At 34.0% G+C, this 23014-nt stretch overlaps 1 protein-coding gene across 5 annotated transcripts in view; it reads left to right on the top strand.

Annotated features, from left to right (window-relative positions):
* Positions 1-23014, top strand: part of LRRC7 (leucine rich repeat containing 7) — a 547026-nt gene that overhangs the window by 18629 nt on the left and 505383 nt on the right. The gene's annotated exons all lie outside the window — the stretch shown is intronic.

Below are 23014 nucleotides of genomic sequence, written 5' to 3' on the forward strand. Positions count from 1 at the left end.
CTAGTTCCAAATGTCACTTTCTCCATGAAGGCTTTCTATAACTTTTCTCCTTCTACCATTCCAGAGAAAATTAGTGACTTTTTCCCTGTGTTGTGAAAGTAATTTGCACATATCTCCTATCAGAAAGTTAATTCTGTTGTATTTTAATTGTTTATGTGTCTTTTCCAGTAGGAAGGGTTATGGTATCAAAACTAGCATCTTACTCTTTTTTGTACACTCAGCTCTTGGGACACAGTACCTATTCAATAAATATTTGGAGAGTAAATAGATAGTAAAAAAATAAATGAACTTGATAAAAAATTGACAACTAACCTGTCTCACATATTACTAATCATTTCAGGCATAATGTGATCAGGTCTATGTTCTAAATTGCCTTTTTCTTCTTGTTATTAGATGCAGATAAAGAATATACTAAACAATTAGTTTTCTACATTGAATATATCAACATTAAGTAAAATAAAACCAGTATAGAATAGTGGAGAAAGTATGAGCTTTATCATTGCAAAACCTGGATTTGGGTTCTAGCTTTACTAAGTTATAACTAGGAATTACTAGTCTGGAACAGGCTGCATAATTTTTCCAAGTATTGGTCTTTTCATCTGTGTAAAGAAGAAGATATTAATATCTATCTCACCATTTGGCCATAAGTATCAAATAAGATTAATATATTAAAGTGTTTTAGAAACTATTAAAAACTAGGTATTTTTAATTTAATATTTTGATGAATTTAAATTTGTAATTACAGTTCACAAACTCTGATGTGCCAAAATATAACTCTTAAAATCTACTCACACCTTATGTCAAAACATCTCATAGGGTCTCATTTTGTGTTTGTTGAATTTATATTTCCTTGACAAATTTACCAAGTCAGTTTTTGTCTTAAATAGTATATTCTTCTTTCCTTTTTATGCCTGCTATTGCTGGTGTGTGTGCATGTGAGTGTGTAAGTGTGTTTGTGTCTCTCTGGTCTCCGCTGAGCTGAGGTTTCCAACTACTGGGTTAATTGCCCTCATTATGGTTGCCTTTAACATTTCTGTGTCTCCCTCCTGGACTACTAATAGCTCAGGTATCTACATTTTATGTTCTCTGCATCTCAGCTCTCCATCTTTACAGACATACCCATCCTTTCAGCACTTCATGTTCACCTCAGAGACTTTAAGTTCAGAAACTTTCACAAAGAATTGTGGGGTATGAAGAACTCTATGAGGTGGTCCTTGGCCCCATGTCTTAGAGATCCCTTCAGTCTTTTGCTCAGAAACCAATTGTAGATTTGGGACATTTTAAGAAGCTTTTAGACTTTTAGGGTTATATTTTTAGGAAGAGAAGCACAAGCCCTGAAAAGATGCTATTATAGGTATTTGGATACTTCTTTCATATCCACCTGAGATTTTAATCCTAATAATGGGATGATCATTAGCCACCTGTGGTGTGCACACACTGGTTTTGTTCACTTTGAGTCATTCTCGCTTCTTATATGGTAAAATGCCTGTTTCCTTTGGGGTAGGAAGTCAAATATTAAGTAGTCAAATATTTGTTTGTATTCTGTGGCTGACAGTTACAACTTTGCCATTCTCCTAGCTTATCCTTGATACTTAACATCCAGCTTTTGAAATTCCAAAAAGAACCTTTATCTCAACAAGTATTTGGCTTTCTCACTATTGTGCCAGACAAGGGCTTTAAACACTCTATTTTGAAATTTAAGGGTGAACAATAACTTCTTTGTTTTCAGCCATATTCATCTTCTTTCCCTATAATGAAGGTCAGTGAGTGGCTCCACAGTTTCAAGGGACATAGGAGGTATAGAAAGAAAATGTAGGAAAGATTATTATCCATAAAACATCTCCAATATTATATAGCCATAATATTATTAGTCTGTGCAATTTAGACTTTCTACTGTTTCTTTAAAATAAACTACCAATTATATCCTAAAATTTCCCCCCAAAATAAGGTAACAAATTTGTTTGTTCTATTTGTTCTGTATCCCCAACTAGAGTAGAAACTGAAGACAAAAGCTATACTTAATTTCTTTGTCAACAAGCTGGGGCTAATAATATCTATCTTAATCAAGTTACTCTGAGTATTAAATGTGATAATATACATGGAACACCCAGTTAATTCCTAGCATGTGGTCAGTGTTCAATAAATTTAGTTCTCTAATCTTTCTTTCATCTTGTTTCCTTCTATAGCTCTTAACAGAGCTAACTACTGATCAGAATTAGCAAAGTTTAATAATATTAACAATGATGTGTCCACTAACAATTACAGCTTTATGAGCCAGCTGTGGTGGACTTTTGCAAACTTTGCAGAAGCTTAAGAAAATATGACATTTTGCACAAAAGAAGCCTACTTCACCCCCCAAATTGTCGGCAACAGTGGGAACTGAAAAGCTTCTTCTAGAAGTCACTACCACGAGAAGCTGTAAACTAATATTAAATTGACTGGAATGTCATGTGAAGATATGTCTTTGGAGTATTTAGGAAGTAGTGGACATCACGTTCTAGGTTTCTAATTTGATGGTGTGTCCAGTTAATCCTGACAATGCCAACCATGACCTAGTTGCATCTGCCACAGATGTGCTGTTTATATCTGAGCATGTGTATTCTAGACAGCTCATTAGTCCAAGCTTAATATCAAATATGAGCTGCAGATATAAAAAACATAAAATATATGATTTTTATAGAAATTTAGTCTTTTTACATTCTGTTACTCCTGCAGAGATGTAAAGATGGAGAGAAAATAAATATGAAAACATTTAAAAATATAAGATGCAACAAAATATCATAGATAATCATTTATAATTATTATATTAAGAAGTGGTGTTTAGAAACTATAGCTATTTTGTTTAAATGTAGAAAACCTTAGTCATACATAAATTGAAGTTTAATTTTCATTTGATGAGGATGATAATGATTAATTGAAATGGAAAATAAACTCTAAAAAATCCCATGAAAACAGCAAGATATAATCTTTGACCTTTGATTCTGGATAGCATACCAGAGGGAGACGCTGTGCTCAGCAGTTATAGGTCTTCCTTTACTTTATTCTTTGCAATTTTCTGAGGATTTCCTCAAAACAGGCAAAAACCAAAAACAGTGATAATCAATGACAAAGAGAAAAAAAATGTAGGGTGTCCAATTAATATGGGAGGCCACTTTACATGTTTTAGTTCTGTTTGTTAACACTAATCTCTAATGTTGGGAACATTTTATATTGCTGCCACATAGAAAGGTTTGGGGTAACAACTATTTGGCTGAACAGCGGTTGTCTCATAGATATCAAGAGGAAAAATCACTCTACCTGGCAAACATAAATCATACATGCTTTGAAGTAAAACCATATGATCCTCAAATAATCTCCCTATAGAAAAGCATAAAAAAATAGTAGCTTCTATGATGGATTTACTCTATGGACGTTTATATATCTGATCCTTAGTATTTTTGACAACTCCCTCTGATTTCATAACCCAGTATCACAGAGATAAATATTCTTTATTTTTCTATATTATCTGGAAATTCACCAGAAATCTGTGATTCAAGATTGATGATCCTAACTATCCATTTCTTCATCCAATTAGGAAAAAAAACCTAGATAAAGCAAGGAGTGGACATTTTTATTTTCATTAAAAAGACATTAGCAAATTTATCCCATCGATTTATACAGTATCTCTTTAAAGTTGATCTACCATCTTACCTCAATAATACACAAAATTTCCTCATATCTTTGTGTTATCAGTTCTTCTTTTATTTTTTTCCCTTTCTTAACCTGTAAACACTTATTTAAAAATACATTGATCTATGTTCCCTGTGTATAAGACACTATGTCAAGTGCTGGGGATGGACTTAATATCTTATCGTAAACGCCTTATTGTCTAGAGGAATAAAGACAATTGAGGTTACTTTGTGCCACATGATACAATAGGGTGGCATGGGTTATCTTGCTTCATAGTCTCTTCTCTCTTCTCCCTCCCTTAAACTCTTCCAGCTCCCCTCCCTCTTCACACACACACACACACACACACACACACACACATCCCAAACCACAAATACCATAGCTCTTCAGTCTTTAAAATGGAGATGTTCCAATTTAATGAAAGTTTTAAATGAAATTAAATCATTATATAAAATCTGCTGATTCAAAAGAACATAAGAACATTACTTGAAAGGGATTAAGAATAAAAAATTTAGAGGGATTATATTTTATTTCTAACAAAAGAATAAAAAGGAAAAAGAAGACAGAACAAGTAATATTTTTTCTCAGAAAAGCTGACTTTTTGGCAACACTTTTTCATTTTTGTAACTTTTGAGTTTTGAGTCATTCCACTGTAAGCACTGAATGCTAGCCAAACACCACTGTAAATTTTCTATCTACAGGGCAAAGATTGCCTGATTTGAGTTCAGGACTGAATTTATGGCAGTGAGCATTAGGGAACACTGTAGAAATATAAGAACTTATATTGGAAATATAAATGTCAGGCGTTCTAGACTTAAAAATAGCAGCTAATATATTCAGTTATCAGGCATACTTTAGTGACCAACATGTATTTAAGTTTTATAGCATCTCTAGGAGAAAGGGAATTTTATCTTCCCAGTTTTACAAATGAAGAAAGTGTAGGTGTGTGATTGGAGAGGATGAGTGATTTTCTCAGGGTCTTATGAGGCAAAGCTATGATCCAAACCTAGGAATCCTGACATTTAAAAGCTACCTTTTAATGCCTCATAAAGCCTTTAGTTTCTTTTTCTAAAATTTTTATGTAATATTTCTAACTAATATCTTGTTTTATTCTATATACTGGTTTTTCAAAGAATCAGGTTTTCGGAGAATTAAGTTTATTTAGGTGTATAGTATGTAGCATGGAAGAAAGGCTGACTAATGCAGCATAGAAAATGAGAATTTTTTAATTTGGATCATTTAGAAATTTGATTCTTGGAATTTTAGTTAATTGAGAAATAAAGAAGCATACTCTAGTATAAGCAAATTAGTGAAAAATAATCAAGTTCATGAAAAACCCACAATAGAATCCAAGTGGTTTTAATAATAAAACTATATTTGGACATCTAACACATGCTTTGTATTGTTCTGCTTTTAGAAATGATTCACAGGTATTTAAAAGAATGTTTCTTTTTTATTCTTAAGCAAATAGTAGATATTGAATAACTGTTCTTTGATTTTTAATTTTTTAAAAAGATTTTATTTATTTATTAAAGAGAGAGAGAGAGAGCGAGAGAGTGCGCACAAGTAGGCAGAGAGGCAGGCAGAGGGAGAGGGAGAAGCAGTCTCCCCCCACCTCCCCCACCGAGCAGAGAGCCTGATGTAGGGGTCTATCCCAGTAGGCCAGGATAATGACCTGAGCCAAAGGCTTAACTGACTGAGCACCCCGGGGGCTTCTATCCTTTGATTTTTTTAAAAAATGTACTGACAATCTGAGATGTCATCAAGAGACTTGGGTGCATAAAATGGAATATAAAAGATTTTTTTTTCCTAGCTCTAATATCCACCTATTTTTTTTTAAGATTTTATTTATTTATTTGAGAGAGAGACAATGAGAGAGAGCATGAGAAAGGAGAAGGTCAGAGGAAGAAGCAGACTCCCTGTGGAGCTGGGAGCCTGACGCAGGACTTGATCCTGGTACTTCAGGATTATGACCTGAGCCGAAGGCAGTTGCTCGACCAACTGAGCCACCCAGGTTTCCTTAATATCCACTTATTTTTAATATCCTTTCTTTGTAAAACCAAATTGCAACCTAAGGAAATTGTTAAAACTTATAAAACACAGTAGTTCTCTTCTCTTTTATCCTTCTTCTATTTACCTTTTGGGCATGCACATTTTACAGTTGAAACCACAGACTGTGCATGACATTTATCTCTTCTTATTTAAACACTATTTGGTAGGCATGGTGTTCCGAGCAGAGCGCTTTGTAGTCAGATAAAACCGATCTGACCTTAAATCCTTGTTGTGCTATTTTTCATTGGTGGAAGGAGAGACTGGGAGCTTCTTAACATCCGGGAACACCACAACTGGCCCTATCCTTTAATGCAATTATCCACAGGCAACATCTCCAGTCTCTTTGCCACTCATTAGCTCAGTGACCTTGGGAAATTTTCTTAAATTCTCTGAAGCCTAATTTTTTAATTTGTAAAATGAGGATGATAGTACTTACTGTTGCGAATTATGACAGTTAAATGAGATAATCTATAAAAGTACAATAAACTCAGAAAGTAGTAGGAGTTATTACAATCTATAATTGTTATTGTCTGTATGACATTCTATGAAGTTGATATGCAATATGACTAGTCTCCTGAAGATCATTCGGGCTATATAGACATTTTCCCTAGTATCAATTACATCCAAAGTACATCTTTGTATACACAGTTTTTATTCCATTATTGACTAAACTCATTGAAATAGATTATTGGAAGTAAAAGTCTTATATGATTGATTATGAATAGTTTTATGCCTCTTTATGCATACCATCAAATTGTTTTCCAAATGGATTATACTAATGTCCGGGCGCTTACTGTGACTGGTTTTATTTGGCAAGCATTCCAGAATACAAACACTAACAATAAATGCAATTGTACTCTCTTCTTGAAAAGAACCCCTAGGAAGGCCCTATTCTGATGCTAACAATTCTGTTATGGCTCCTAAAGGTCCTGAAATGCCTTTAGAATTACTCTTGCTACCTGCTTCTCAGAACTTGCTATTGAATTTTCCCTCCCCTTAGCTTCCTATATCTTATTCATTGCTATGTCCTGTCCATACCCTCCTTGCAAATTTTCATGCTCACCACTGTTTTTCTCTTTTTGTTGCCAGTGCCCTAGTATAGATCCTCATAATTTCTGGCCTGACATATTCTACTAGCATGTTACATGGGCTCTCTGCCACCCATATCTCCTCCCTCCCCCCAGTCATAGTCTCTGGCGCTAACAGGTATCTTTCCAAAACCTAGATCTCATCAAATCCTGCATTTCCTTTTCATTCATTATGTTGCTTCTCTCCTCAGTGACTTTGCTACCAGCTTGCCTGGTTAACTCCTACTCAACCTGGAGGAGGTGTTACTTAAACTATCTTGAAAGATGAGAAGGAGTCTTACATCATTCCCTTTTAATATCAACATACATAGAATATGATGTCACTGAACCTAAAGAGAATTTTATAAAAAATGATCATTGTCATTTTTTTTTTAGTATTCATCATGTATTAGACACTATGTTAAACATTTCACATGGATTTATTCATTCAAGCCTCACAACTGCTTCATGAAGTGGGTACTATCATTGTGTCCATTTTTCAAATGAAGAAAGTAAGGTATAGAAAGGTTAAGTAACTTGCCCAGGGTTTACAGCTAGTAATGGAGAGGGCTGAGTTTCAAACCTAGGAAGTTTGGCTTTTAACCACTACAGGGTAGATAGCTGCCTGGTAACTCATTTCTTTCAGTAATTATTATTGCAGCTGGTAAATTTAAAACATTGTTTCCCTTAACTAGGTTTCCTTGCTCTAATGGTGCAATAGACAAGTGCAAAAGACCAAGTGAAGTCATTTAGTAAAGTTCATCCTATTCTGGCTTCACTGCATGTCAGATATGATGAAATTGTGTATCACATTACTCATTCCAACAACAATTAACTCTGCCAGATGGCACTTCAATAATATATGATGGCATATTATGAAATCTATATAGGTATTCCATCATTTGCCTCTTCTTGAAAATATTTAGCTACGATATACTATTTAAGTTTTTAGGGGCTCCTGGGTGGCTCAGTTGGTTAAGCATCTGCCTTCACCTCAGGTCATGATCCCAAGACCCTGGGATCTAGCTCAAGTCCAACTCCCTGCTCAGCAGGGAGTCTGTTTCTCTCTCTTCCCTTGCTCCTGCTTTCTCTCTCCCTCTTTCTGTCTCATGCATGTGCCATCTCTGTCTAATAAATAAGATCTTTTAAAAAACATTTTCAGCAAATTTTCTTTAACTTGCTTAGCTTTTCTAATATAACACATATTGTTATTCTAAAAATGTATTTAGTAATAATATTCAGTAAGTGATTGCTTACCCTTAGGCTACCAAACAGTCTCATATAGAGTAGCTTGTGTTATTTGACAATTGCTTTAATTACCTTTTACTTGATTTTTCTAAGTAAGAATTTATCATCAACCATACACACAGACAATCAATCATACCTGTGGGTCTGCATTTGTAGGTGAAGGACTGTCCAGGTACTTTAAAGCAAAAACTTTCTTGTTTTCTGTTTTGAGTCTAATCCTATTTCATAGTAAGAACATAGTGTTATTGTGATGAGTATAAAAAAAAAACACAAGTAATTTATAGAGTATATTGGGAGTAAGTATTTCAACATCAATAACTAGTAACTTAATTCAAATCCAGATATGCTTTCATAAGCAGAACATGTTGAGTATTTAATTCTGATTTTGATATACAGACTTGAAGCTTATTACATAATTGTTGAATGACAGGAAAGAATGAATGAGGTAGAGACATGAAGATCATTAGAATTAGGGAAAGCATCTGTAATTTCTATATCAATTGTGGCTTAACTGATCCATTCATGTATTTATCTGACAAATAATTATTGAGTACTTACTGTGTGCCCTGGACATAAACATCAATCAAGATGTACATGGCCCCTGCTGTCAGAATGTTAACAGTTTTGAGGGAAAGACAAATAAAACCAAAGCAAGCATTATAATTTTAAGGGAAAAGTACCTGGTGACGTGAGAAAGGAACATAGTCAAGTAACCAAGACTCAAAAAGAGAGGAAATTGTCTGGGGAGGAAGTGACATTTACATTTTGGGAAGAGAAGAGGTGGAAGCTGGAGAAACACTCATATATTAAGGAAAAAAAGTGTGTATAAAAGTTCAGAGACTACTAAGATTATCTCTCATTTTCTTAATGATTTGAATCTATTATCCTTTAAACGGTTTGGGTTCCTAGGGCCTTTATAAGGTAGGAAAACTTACTGTCTTTCCCACACTTTCTAGTTTCTGTCCCCTTCTACCATAGAATATAAATAAAATTTCCATTAAATGAGACTGGTCCCACTAGCTAAAATTTAAGTAATAAATCTTCCAGATTTAATTCGAACTCCAGCATCAAGCACAGTAAATGTTCAGTAAATTACTGTGTACTGGAAAGAGGTTATCGACTTGAAACCCCAAAGTAAGTGAGTGTGGAAAAGATACTAAGAAGAAATATGTGAGAAGCAATCCACTAGACTGGATTAATGATCTCAGGTGATGTCCATTTGCTTTTTGCTTCAGTGTAGACTACTAGCATATTGAATAAAACAATATCATATAAAAACATGTAGCAATGTGATCACTTTTATATTCCCATTTTTGCAAATAGTTTTGTGACTCAGTGAACTTACTTTAATCATAATCTTCAAAAACAGGGAGAAAGAAAGCAAGGAATACGTGACAGAAAAAACAATGAGTAGAGAATGTTCTTTGAGGGACTCTTCCCAGCCAGCAAATGGAATTTCATGTTCATTGATATCTATAACTATCTTGTAAGGTAGATGGGATTACCACCATGCATTAAATATAGAAAACAGAAGCCCAGGGGAGTAAAGCAACCAAGAAGCAATCAAAGAAACTTACCAAGAATTAAGAAATGTCAGAGCTCCAACTGAAACCAAGTCTTCTGTTCCTATTATATGTGCCTTTCCACCCATATCAAGAAATGTTTAAGACAGTCTCAGGATTCATACATTGTTAGGGTTCTCCAGAGAAAGCTAACAAACAGGATATATGTACGTATGTATAGATAGTTGTATATATATGTATACATACACATAAGTGTATATAGAGTGTGTGTATGTATAGACACACACACACATTGAGAGAGAAAGAATTGATTTTAAAGAATTACTCACATGAATATTGTGGAGGTTTAGTGAGTCCAAAATCTCATGGCATAGGCCAGCAGTCTAGAGACTCAGAGAAGAGTTTCAATTTGAGCCCAAAGCCAGTTTCTGACAGAATTTCCTCTTGCTTGGAGAGGAGGTCAGTGTTTTTCTATTAAGGTCTTCAACTGATTAGATGAGGTCTGCCCACATTATGGAGGGTAATCTATTTACCCAAAGTCTGTCAATTTAAATGAATGTTAACCTTATCCAAAAACACTTTCACAGAACCATCCAGAATAATGTTTGACCAAATATCTGGGCACTGTAGCTCAGCCAAGTTCACACATAAAATTAACCATCCCAAATACCATGATGTTTTCAGCCAAAATGCACAAAGGATATTGGATACAACTGGTTAAGTCAAGGATGCCATTATCAAAGTCAATGATCCAATATCCTACAAATTTCACATTCTTCAGTATTCTACTGAACATTTTTTTTTAGGGGTCTACTGAACATTATTAACTTTGGTTCCACTGAAAAGTGCTTTCTCTTTCTCTCCCTCCCTCTTTCTCTCTCATAGTCCCATATTTCCAACAATTTCAGAATCACTATGGATTTCACATACTTTGTTCACACACTTTTTTAAATCTGAACTGGCATGGCAAGTGAAGCCTAATAATTGCCACAAATGTGCCTGAAACTTTAGGAAGAGTCTCTATAGTGAAAGTAGAAAGAAGTCTTGCTCATTTCCTACATTTAGTTAATGTGAACCTCACAAGTGTGAGGTAGAAATGATTTCAGTTTACAAAGGAAGAATCAAGGGACCAGAGAGGATTACACAAATGGTTGGAGTGCAGATGTGGTTCATACCAATTCCTTTTTGGCATACATGTCCTGTTAATTTTGTTGCCATTGCCGAGAACTGGTACCAAACAAATACCAAGAATTTGTTACAATTACCAAGAATTGTACACACTTGAGGAAGTGCATAGGCAGATTTCTTGATCATTTATCTTGTTACAGTGCTTCTTTAATCTGTGAGCATATACACAGGCTAAATTTTCACCGAGAGCTTCACTGCGTTGCTTTGGACCTTCTATTTTCATGAAATAATTTATGTAAATTATAGCAGAAGACTAGACCGAATATAGAAAGAACTCCAGTCTGCGTCCTAAGCCATGTTGTAAGTTATTCATCATTTTTAAAAAATTTAATACAGTAAAACTATGATAAGACTTTTGATTATATAAGCTTCAGAAAATAATATTTCATTCATCGAGTCACATATGATAAACTGAAGCAACAAGCTACAAATGAAAAGTAATGATAGTTGGAGCCTGGGGTTTTTTAGTCTTGGTTCTTCCATTTACATGATTTTGGGATGGCAGCACACATGACTATTTATATACTTGACATCCAGTCCCTTTTTCTTTCTTTCTGGCAGAGCCCTGATTTTATTTGAGTCTTTTATTTAGGTATCTGCCCTCCCACACAAATCTTAGGAGAGATGTAGTCTTTCCAGCTTAAGGGTCAGTCATGATTGGTCAAGCCCAATTATGTGGCCATTTCAATCTCATTATCAGTGATTATTATCAGTGGTCCAGTTGTGGACAATAAGACATTGAAAGGAGGTCTGCAAAAAAAAATTCCTCACTCCTAAGAAGATACACAAAAGAAAAACTGCCCCTTTTATTCTTATGCATATTTTCCTATTTAGATATTATATCTGAAATTGATGCATCCATATCTAACCAGAAAATGAGCCAGTCTTAGAATTAATTTGATTTAGGAGTTGACAGAATAGGGAGATAGAAGATCCCCAGTTCTTTGGTGACACTTCCAAGACATTGCTCAGACCAAGTCTAGTAGAGTTACCTTATATGTCAGCTTAAAACAGTATTCTTTATTGTTTGAGCCAAAGAAGCCAAGTTTTCTATCACTTTCAGCCAAATACATTATAAATGATACAATTGACTTTAATGAAGAAGAAACAACCACTTCTTTGGAGTGATTATATGAGACTTGTATCATTTTTATTTCTCTCTCTCTTTTGTTGTTGTTTTCCAGATATATTAGGAAAATTAAAATTTAGCAAAAAATAATGAAATAAAATAAAATAAAATACTACTCCAAATTGAAAAGATAATTCCCCCGTAATTCCAGCACCAAAGCTCATATGGGCAAGACATTTAACCTCTCTAGGGCTCAATTTCTTTAGCTGTCAAAGGAAATGTTAATAAATCTACTATGTAAGGATTTAATATAATAATGGATATAAAACACTTTAATATAGTGCTGGACATCTTATGCTCTAAGCTCATTTTATGCATCCTAAGCTCTACGTAAAGTCTAATTCTCAATAAATGTTTATTGGCTGCCTGTACTCCTAATTTCTACTGTACTTTTTGTTTCAAAAATTTTTCTTATAAAGCTTAGTTATCTTTCATTTCCTATAGAAAGCAAAGTATCTGTATACAGACTTTAGCATGTGTCTGACTGTATCTTTATACAATCCTTAGAAGCTCAAAAAAGTTATAGATTTGTTTCAAATTGTGAAAAAGTGGCAGAACCCACGAACCCAGAACACTAACTCTGTTTGTGCTCTTCATACAATATAACAGAGTTCCCAGAGTAACAGGATTGAAGAAGGGAACTGACTGCTAAAGGGAGGCAAAGTATATGACAAAATGAAAACTAGAAATGTCGTGGAGGAACAGATAGATGATCACCACAAAGTGATTGCAAGAACCAGGTTTAGAACTGCAAGAAAAAACTCACACAAACTCTCCTTAAGGAATCACTGAGTTAGAGAAAAGTCACATATATGATGTTTAGAAAAGATCGTGTTTAGTGTGTTCTGTTAACTAAAAGAGTAACATATAAGTATGATATTTTCTAAATGCTATTTAGTATTTTCCAGTTAAATATACTAGTAACGAGGGGAGGCTGGTTGCTCAATGGGTCAAAGCCTCTGCCTTCAGCTCAGGTCATGGTCCCAGTGTCCTGGGATTGAGCCCATCAGGCTCTCTGCTCAGTGGGGAGCCTGTTTCCCTTCCTCTCTCTCTGCCTGCCTCTCTGCCTACTTGTGATCTCTGTCAAATAAATAAATAAAAAGTCTTTAAAAATATACATATATATAGTAGTAACGAATCACTGTGAGCTCCATTGAAATGCTGCCTTGTAAATAAATTTGTTGAATTATGTTCAGAGTCTATGAAATGGGATCACCAAGTTATAGAAAACTAAACCCATAGATTTTTTTGTCTAGAGAAATAAATTGATACTGTAGTATAGAGGACAATATATTGAACAAAGTATAAATTCTCAGTTTATTTCATTTAATGATTTTTGTGACCATGAGCCAATGTATGCCTTAGTTTCCCACATAAGGAGAGGTCTTTGGAATGAGGGATTTATTGAATAGGCCTCTTTCTCTAGAATGTCATAAATATAATTTTTTAAAAATTCTTTTAACAGTAAGTATATTAAGCTCTAAAGAAAAATTGCAGAGATATTACAGAGGGCTCCCTTATATTCCCTTGGCCACTTTTCCTTTCCTTATAGAATGGTACATGTCTTACCATTAGTTAATCAATATTGATATATTATTATTAATTAAGTCCCATACTTTATTCTTATTTCCTTAGTTTTTACCTCATGTTTTTTTCTCTTCCAGAGTATCATTCTGGATACCACAATGTATTCAATCATCATATCTCCCTAGGTTACTGTTGGCCATGACATTTTTTCAGATTTTCCTTACTTTTGATGATCTTGACAGTTTTGAGGTACACTGGTCAGGTATTTTCTAGAAATCCCTCCATTGAGACTTGTGTTTTTTTTTTTTTTTTGTCTGTTTGTTTTTTTATGATTGGCCTAGGTCTATAGGATTTTGGGGGGAAGAATACAGTTGTAAGTACCAGTATGAACTCATAGCTCTTTCTTTTATACTTTGGGTTATAATACATTTATATTATTTATTTATTTATTTATTTATTTATTTATTTTACTGTTCACATTGTTTCAGCTTTAACCATTTGGTACTCTCATTGGACTCCTATGTTCCTTTGACATGCGTTTAAACACTTCTTGACTTTGTATCCCTACCAGATACTCCAGGCTTATCTTTTATATTTTCTGTCCCAGTCATAGAAACAGCAATTTTTCTAAGGAGCTCTGGTACATTTTGTAAAGAATGGTATCAGAAGGGCACCTGGGTGGCTCAGCAGGTTAAACGTATCTGCCTTCAGGTCAGGTCGTTATCTCAGCGTTCTGGTATCAAGCCCTGAGTCAGAGTCATGGGTCTCCCTGCTCAGCAGGGAGTCTGCTTCTCCCTCTCCCACTGCCTCTGCCCTCCCCCCATGCTTGTGTTTTTTCTCTCTCAAATAATACATAAAATCTACAAAAAAAAAAAAAAGAAAAGAAAAAGAAAAAGAACGGTATCAGCAAAATCAGAGCACTAGTTGCCTTATTGTTACTGGGGTATTACTGCCTCTGGGCCCTCTCAGCTGACAGAGCAAGGAAATGTATGCGTAATACTAACATATATATACAACTTGTATGTATGTATGTATGTGTATATACATATATTGTATATGTATATACATATACAATATATGTATATACACATACATATATAACCTCAGGAAATATATCTGTGTGTTACTCTTTGTATCTATATTAAGTTAAACATGAATTCTTGCTATCTCCCAACTCTAACCCATTACCACATGGATCATTCTAACCTCCTCCTCTTGTATTTCTGAGATCTCCCATTGCAATAGTAAGAAAATTGATTTCCACCATTCACTATCCATTTACTTAATGGTTCAGTCGCACTATAGGTGCACATATACCTCATAGACATAGTGGCTTCAGAACTGCTAAAGCATTTCTATATGGAAAACAGTTTTATCAGCTAGAGGACAGTATTTCTGTGAAACTGCTTTTGTCTTTAGTGTTAATAGACTCCTTTTATTTACAAAGTTACTTAGGTTAGCACCTTTTCCCTGCCAATGTAGTCATTTTTAACATAATGATATAATCTTCAAATTGTGATTGATACTTTAAAACACGTATCTATTTATCAAACTTTTCCCAGATCAACATGAGAAAATACAGATGTTAGGTTAGGTTACCAACTTCTTTCATATTGTCTTCTTTTTCATTTATTTACAAGAATGATGTGAGTATGCATGTCTTGAGGCCCAAATGATTTTCAACTTCAAATTTGTTGGTCCAATGTTTTACTTTTACACCATTAGAAGAGGATGCTGGTTTTCACAGCTAGATTCAGTTTTGTAAGTTGACTTCCACTAGTTCACACTCCTAGTTTCTTTGCAGTTTATGATCAGAAACATGACCTAAATAAGAAAACACTGAAGTGTACAACCTCAATAATATGTAAAACATGCTCATATACATTTAAGTTTATTTCAAAGAGAATCTTAAGGGGTTAGATAGGCAAGTTTTCTCAGCTTTACTTCACAAATAAAGAAACTGAGATTTAGTTAATTCCATGTTTATATTACCTTAAAACTTTAAAATGCAAAAGCCAGAAACAAAACCCAGATCTTCTGTCTCCTGGTTCAGTTAAAATTTTGACAGTATCTTCTTGTCATCTCCAAATGGATACATTCTAATACATACATTTTTTTTTTTTTTACATTTTCGTAATTAATTGATGGTATTAGATGACATATGCAAGTATGCCTTGCTGGCTCAATCTGTAGAGCATGTGACTCTTGATCTTGAGGTTGTAAGTTCGAGCCCCAGCTTGGGTGTAAAGATTACTTAAAATAATAAAATCTTAAAAAAAAAATCTTGTTTATAAAAAAATTTAAAAAAATAAATGACATAGGCAGTATTCCTAGTCAACAGTCCAAGACTGATCATAATGCTTAATAATTAGAATATTATAAACAAACTAAGATATAAGAGTAAATATACTTTGAAATAAACCATGATTCTTACAAATGTTATATACCTAGATGTTATGATATATATTCTGACTTTCAAAAAGACTTAAAATGGAAAATTTCAAATAAGAAGGAGTTTGCTAAAATAAATTTAAATTGACTTAAAAATTATTGATATTCATTATCATTTTTAGACCATACACATATCCTATGTATTATATTAGTTTCCTAGCACTACCATAAACAAGTTACCACACACTGGGTGGCTTAAAACAACAGAATTTATTCTCTCATAGTTGGAGACAATAAAGTCTGAAATCAAGGTGTTAGCAGGATTGGCTCCTTCTTGGAGGCTAAAAAGAAAAATCAGACATTCAGGCAGCCTTTAGCAATCTTTGGTTTATACAATGTATCACTCCAGTACCTAACTCCATTTTCCCGTGGCTTTTTTCATTGTCTCTTTTCTCTTTTTCTGTTTCTGTTCTATGGACTCTCATGGTTGGTTGCAAAGCCTACCCACAATTTGCATCATGTTGAAAGCCAAAGACCCTATTATCCTTCGTGCCAGAATGTGACATAAGGTCACATTCACGATTATCAATGTTTAGGACTTAGACATATCTTTTTGAAGCTAGTATTCAGTCTACTATAAGTACCTGCCTGAGATAGTAGAATTCAGATGACTTAGAATAACATCAGTAAACTTTGTAAGTTATGCCAGACTGGTGAAATTTGGTAATGCTGATGATGGATGTGATAAATGAAAGAGCTCCCTTGCTTGTTAGGAAAAGAGCTTACGTATGTTGAAAATAATTTGATATGTAGTAATAATTATATTTTATAACTTTTCATTTCATAAAAATGTAACTCCTACATTTACTGTAACTCATATTAAATATATTTCATTGTTGAAACGCCAATCTACCAGGTAGTCTCTACACATTATAACTTCTGTTGGACTAATATCTTAACCCAAAAGACTAATGGAAGCAAGTTAAAAGTGAAAATAAGTAAAAATTAAGCAAAAAAATAAGCAGAAATTTTTGTTTCCTTTGTTGCTTTTTAGATCCTAGGGGCTAGATATTTGTTATAAGAGCTCTAATTTTTTTTGTTTATGTTATATCTCTTTAATAATATTCAACTGTCTGATTTGTTTTTAAATTTAAATATGTTTTTAAATTTAAATTTACTGTATATGCTTTGGAATATCAGATTGTAGATGACAAGTTAGGAAATAGAGTAACCACTCTCCTTTGTAGTTGCTTTACTTATGCCTTTTCTTATTCCCCAAAATTTGGTTACAAAATAAATGCAATATTTTTCAAACATATTAGTAGTGTAAAAAATTCAATTTATAGCAGCCTTGTAATTTTTTTAACTGTATCAAGTTCTTCAATATTTTAAGATCTTTTTTTCTTTTCTTTTTACCTGGAGAAGCCAATTTTATCCAAGACTTTTTGGAAGGAAAATTATGACTTTTCTATTGTTCTTTCTAGGACTTTACATAGGTGGGTATGCTGCTTTCAATTCAAGATCTAAAACCTCTAAAAAATGATACAATTTCTGATTTTATTTTATTTGGCTGAGTCATTCTGGATTTGATCCTAGCCCACGGAGCTAAATACCATAATTTTATTTGTGGTCTTCAAAACAAAATCATTTTTAATTTTAATTAGGTGTCAATTAAAAATAATATGTTTTATTTTAAAATAACTTTAAAAATTACTTTAAAATTTTTAAATATAACTTAAAATAATTTAAAATTTGTAAAATCCCCAAATAATCCTCTTGGTTAGTGAGAGACAGATGTGTTACAGAAGTCTTCTGTTAAGATTCAGGTGCTGTGTGGAAATAGAAAAAAATTAAGTCAGTAACACCTTAACTTGATTTAGTGGTTTGGTTTGTTGGACTAGCTCTAGTAGAGAACAGAACCCCTAGAGAATTACATGCATGATGGATTAGGCTTTGATGAAGGACTATGATGTCTTTGGCGTCACTTTTTATTGTTTCATGAGTTTTGCTATAATTAGTTTTAAATCTGCCAACATTTTTATCACAGCCAGTATAGGGTAGTGCTAAGAAACTTCCTGCCACTTCAGGATTTGAGAGATAATACAAATTAGTGATGTGTACTCTGTAAAGGAAAGCCAAAAATTTACTACTGGGGCACTTAGGTGTCTCAGTTGGTTGAGCCTCCAACTCTAGATTTTGGCTCAGGTCATGATCTCAGGGTCCTGGGTACAAGCCCAGCATGGGTCTCCCTTCTCAACAGGGAGTCTGCTTGTCTCTCTCTCCTTCTATCCCCCACCCACCTGCTTGTGCTCTGTCTCTCTCTCTCTCTCTCTCTCTGTGAAATAAATAAATAAATCTCAAAAACAACAATAACAACAAAACCCCCCAAAAACAAAAAACAAAACCCTTTATACTGCTAGTGGTACTACACAGAGAAGGTAGAAAAGATACCTAATGTATATGATAACAAAATATCTTAATAACAAAATATTAAAAATCAATCATTCAGGAAATGTGTGAAAACAATCTGGTTTTAACATAGGGCACCTCATTGGGTATCTGCCTGATTGGCTAGCTAGGCAGGTGTGTTCTCACCTTAGTGAGGATGATTGTCCTGATAGAACTGGACTGTTTTGTTAAATGTATATGTTGCATTCAACAAAGCTACTGACAGCCAGCTTTGTGTAAGGCCCTTGTTATATACTGTAGAGGATGACAAAATTAATAAGACAAAATGTCTTCTTTAGAAGTGGTTAGGTCTATTAGGGGTTTGCAATTTGTGTACTGATAGTCTTAACTGAGGTATATAGTTAAGTGCTATGTGACTGTAATTCTGATTAAACAGAGACAACTACCAACTCAAGTACTCAAGGATAGTCCTTGGAAAAGGGAATTTTGATGTAGGTCCTGAAAGATGGAAAGTTTTTCAGTAGTTTAAGATGAGATAAAGACATGGTATGAAAACACACACACAAATAGGAGGGCAAGAGTTTTTATTATTTATTTACTTATTTGTTTATTTAGAAAGAAAATCTGTTTTGTCTAGAATGTAAGGCTCACTGAGGATTACAGCTGAAAAAATAAGTGTGCCAGGTGTAGGAAATGATCTTAATGCTAGGCAAAGATCTAGAGTAAAATTATCTAAAAACTAAATTTAAATCAAACTCAAAATTATTTTTTATCTTATAAAAATTTTATTGTAAATGGACAAGCAATAGTTGCTTTAAATCTTAGAGATGTATATGTGTGTGTGTAAGTGTGTGTTTGTGTGTGTGTGTGTAGGTCTCAAACTTTCTGAACTAAACTAATTCCCTCTCATTGGTTGATGGAAAAAAATCATATAAAGCAAGAACAAAGTGTCCTTGACATTCATACATTTGACATTTTAGATTTTTGACTTGATAAGTGGTATCCTGAAAGTCTGCAGCACTTTTTAAATTGTGGTTTTGCTGAGGCATAATTTAACATATATTTGGAGCTAATTCAAAAGTAGTCATTTGCCTAGTTCCTGAGCCTGAGAAATCAATTCTCTTACCATGATCTCAAACACGTATTATTTAAAAAATAAAGTACAACAGTGGTATAAGGGATTTACATGAAACTTACAGTGTACCATACTCTGAACATCCAGTAATTACTTTATTCAAATATTAAAGTAAGGAATTTCAAAAGATCCTCCATCTTTCTTAAAAAAGTCATTCACTCTCATATTTCTCACTTAAGGAAAAAATGAAGATATCAAACCATAAAAATTAAAACATATATAGATAACAAAGTACAAACAGATGATGGGCAAAATGTATAAAGGGATATGGGAGATATAAGCTTCTAGTTATGGAATGAATAAGTCATAGAAATAAAAGGCACAAAATAAAGAATATAGTCAATGATGTTGTAACAACATTGTATGGTAACGGATGGTAGTTACACTTGTGGTGAACATAACATAATGTATAAACTTGTCTATTTAAAAATTAGGTTAAATTAAATTAAATTAAAAAGTAAATAAAAAATAAATAAAACTTCTCATGATTTCCAATGAAGTATAATATACATTTCGACTATAATAAAGTTTTAGGGACTATAAGAAATCTATTTATAGTACTACAACAGTACTCAAGTCCAGTTATGTATATTTTAAAAATAAGCCTAACTTTATTGAAGGCTTAAAATAAAACATCATATTTTCAGTACAGTTTTGGGAGATTTTCATAATCTATAGAGTCCATGGCAGTTTTACCCACTTACATACCATTTTATAGATTATCTCTTGAGCAAAGGAAGGGGAGAGATATAGGACATATTTCAACAACAACCATCCAACAAAAGTGTCATTTTATTCGATTTATATTTTTTTAAGAGTGGTGGGTTTTTTGTATCATTGAGAAATAGATTTCAAGAAACACACACCTAAATAAGTTACCTTTCTTTTTTATTTCAAAGTCAGTTAGAGCCTTATAGTTCATGCTGGATGTGTACCTACACTTCAGCAAGGTCAATATTGTGCTTTTTTATTCTTTGTTCTTTTTTTAGAAAAAGATTTAATTTTCTGATTTTTACTAAAGGAGACAAATAGACATTGATGATATCTCTCAGAATAAGACCAGGTGACTCAAGAGTTTCAGGTGGTGTGTGGTAAGAATTTGTGTTGTTTTGGAATTTTTAGTTTATTTTTCCTTGGTATGTTTTATTCTCTTTTGATAGAGACCTGATGATCAGGCTGCTGTATGATTTATTGGCAAGGTTTTGAAGTATTAGCAAACATTGTGGAGGGCGAATAGAAGTCATCATAATCATCTCCTGAACTTAATTCACTAATGCTCATTTCAGACTCATTGTTACTGCCTTTCTTTAGAATCATTTCTTGTTTTGTTTTGTCAGAAAGTAGTAACATAAAACCAAATTAAAATTGTAAGCATTACTGGAACTGAAAGAGCCATCCAAATATCTTTTTTTTTTTTAAGATTTTATTTATTTATTTGACAGACAGAGATTACAAGTAGGCAGAGATGCAGGCAGAAAGAGAGAGGGGGAAGCAGGCTCTCCACTGAGCAGAGAGCCCGACACGGGACTCCATTCCAGAACCCTGGGGTCATGACCCGAGCCAAAGGCAGGGGCTTTAACCCACTGAGCCACCCAGGTGCCCCCAAATATTTTTTAGAAATAGTTCTTTTTTTTTAAATTTTCATTTTGGCTCCCTCTAAACCTTGATATATGCGTTGATTTTCTACTTCTGTTAGCTTTTCTTTTCTATTTTTCTTCCTTGTGAATTTCTAAGTTTCATTTTAGTTTGCCCAAATGTAGTCTTAGAGATAGCTTCTTTTGCATTGGTAATTTTTTCTAGGTGAATAAGCCTTGGTAATTAGTTAATTTCATCCTTATTACATTAACAAATATTTTTTTTAAAGATTTTATTTATTTATTTATCAGAGACAGAGGGAGAGAGAGTGAGCGAGCACAGGCAGACAGAGAGGCAGGCAGAGGCAGAGGGAGAAGCAGGCTCCCCGCCGAGCAAGGAGCCCGATGCAGGACTCGATCCCAGGACGCTGGGATCATGACCTGAGCCGAAGGCAGCCGCTTAACCAACTGAGCCACCCAGGCGTCCCCATTAACAAATATTTTGTTCTACACTTTCAGGTATGTGTATGTTTACTAGAGGGTCTGCAAATATAATTCTTTTCAGTTCAAAAGATTTCCTTGACAAGTAAGTCATTTCATAGTTATCCAAGTTATCAAAATTATTAAGATCATGAAAAGTTTGCTTTCAAATGAAGGATGGACAGATCCAGTTCTGTGAGAGAGATTGTTAGTAGATTATGTTCAGTTGAACTGGAATAGTAAAAACAAAAATGACTGTTTTGAGCAATAGCTGGTATTAGCTCTTCTATTTATAATGGTTCTCCTTGTTCTGGAAGGTCAGCTTTCTTAGGGTGAACTTGATGCAAACACCTTCATAAATAAGGTCTTGGAGTCATCATTTCTATTGGAGCCCATTCCAAAAGGACATAGTGACTGGTCCTGAGCAGGTTCTCTTTGTTATGAAATATGTTTTTCTTTCAAAGTAAATAGTTGAAATTCAAGGTGTAACATTCTTTTCTCAGCTCTAAGATGATATCTTGGGCTTCTCTCATTTTGGATTTTTCATTTTCCAAATCTTAAAACATTTTATTGTAGTTCAGATCACTTTTTAAAAAGATTTTATTTATTTATTTGAGAGAGAGAGACAGAGAGTGAGCATGCAAGCATGAGCAAGGGAGAGGGCAGAGGAATAGGCAGAAGCAGACTCCCCACTGACCAGGGAGCCCAGTGCAACGTGGGGCTGGATGCTGGCTCAGGATGGATCCCAGGACCCTGAGACTGTGACCTGAGTCAAAGGTAGACACTCAAATGGCTGAGCAACCTAGGCATCCCTATAGTTCAGATCATTTTTAAACATTATAGAAATGTTAGTGATTATTTGGTATAGCACAGCTACATATGAGTTGGAATTTCCTGATCTCTGCTAAGTTATTATTCCTTTCTCTTTTCATTTATGTCTTCAAGACTAACCTGAAAAGACTTTTTAAGGCACCTTTCTTTATCCAGTTTGTATTTGGTCATCATGTCTGCTGTAGTCATCCTCCTCATATCCAAAGGCTCTATGAGGCTGCTGGAATGGCCCTCACCCCCAAAGACTGTGACACCATCTCCTGTCTCCTGGGACTTCTGCAATCACATTTGATATTCTGTTTCACTCACCCATTGGCTGTCTGGATATCATGTCACATTACATGATGGGAAGGTGCTGCCAGTCACTCAGGGGGAGTCCTTTACTGCCAGGCAGCATCCCATCACACCTTAAAATAATTTAATAAAAAATATCACACACCAGTTACCTTGCCATATGTAGTCCCTAATTTAATTTCTTTTCAGCTTCTTTGACAAACTTGTTAGATATTTTCAATGTACTAGAGAATGTACTGGACATTGCTGGGTGATGGAGTACGGAAATGAACAAGATATGTAAGAACCCTGTCCTCAGAGATGTATATTCTATCAAATGTTTTACCTAAATAGCTTTAAAATAAAAAGTGGGATTTTATCTAAGCTGCCACGTATATCTTCAACTTTACATACTTGAAAAAAAATAGAATTTATCAGAAAACATGTTCAGATAGTCTAACATAACATAAATATTATGAAATTGATATTCTTCCATATTTCCATATTTCCAGATAAAT

This window comes from Lontra canadensis, unplaced genomic scaffold (genome assembly GCF_010015895.1).
Source record: "Lontra canadensis isolate GAN:19392208 unplaced genomic scaffold, GSC_riverotter_1.0 scaffold40, whole genome shotgun sequence".
NCBI classification, from domain to species: Eukaryota; Metazoa; Chordata; class Mammalia; order Carnivora; family Mustelidae; genus Lontra; species Lontra canadensis.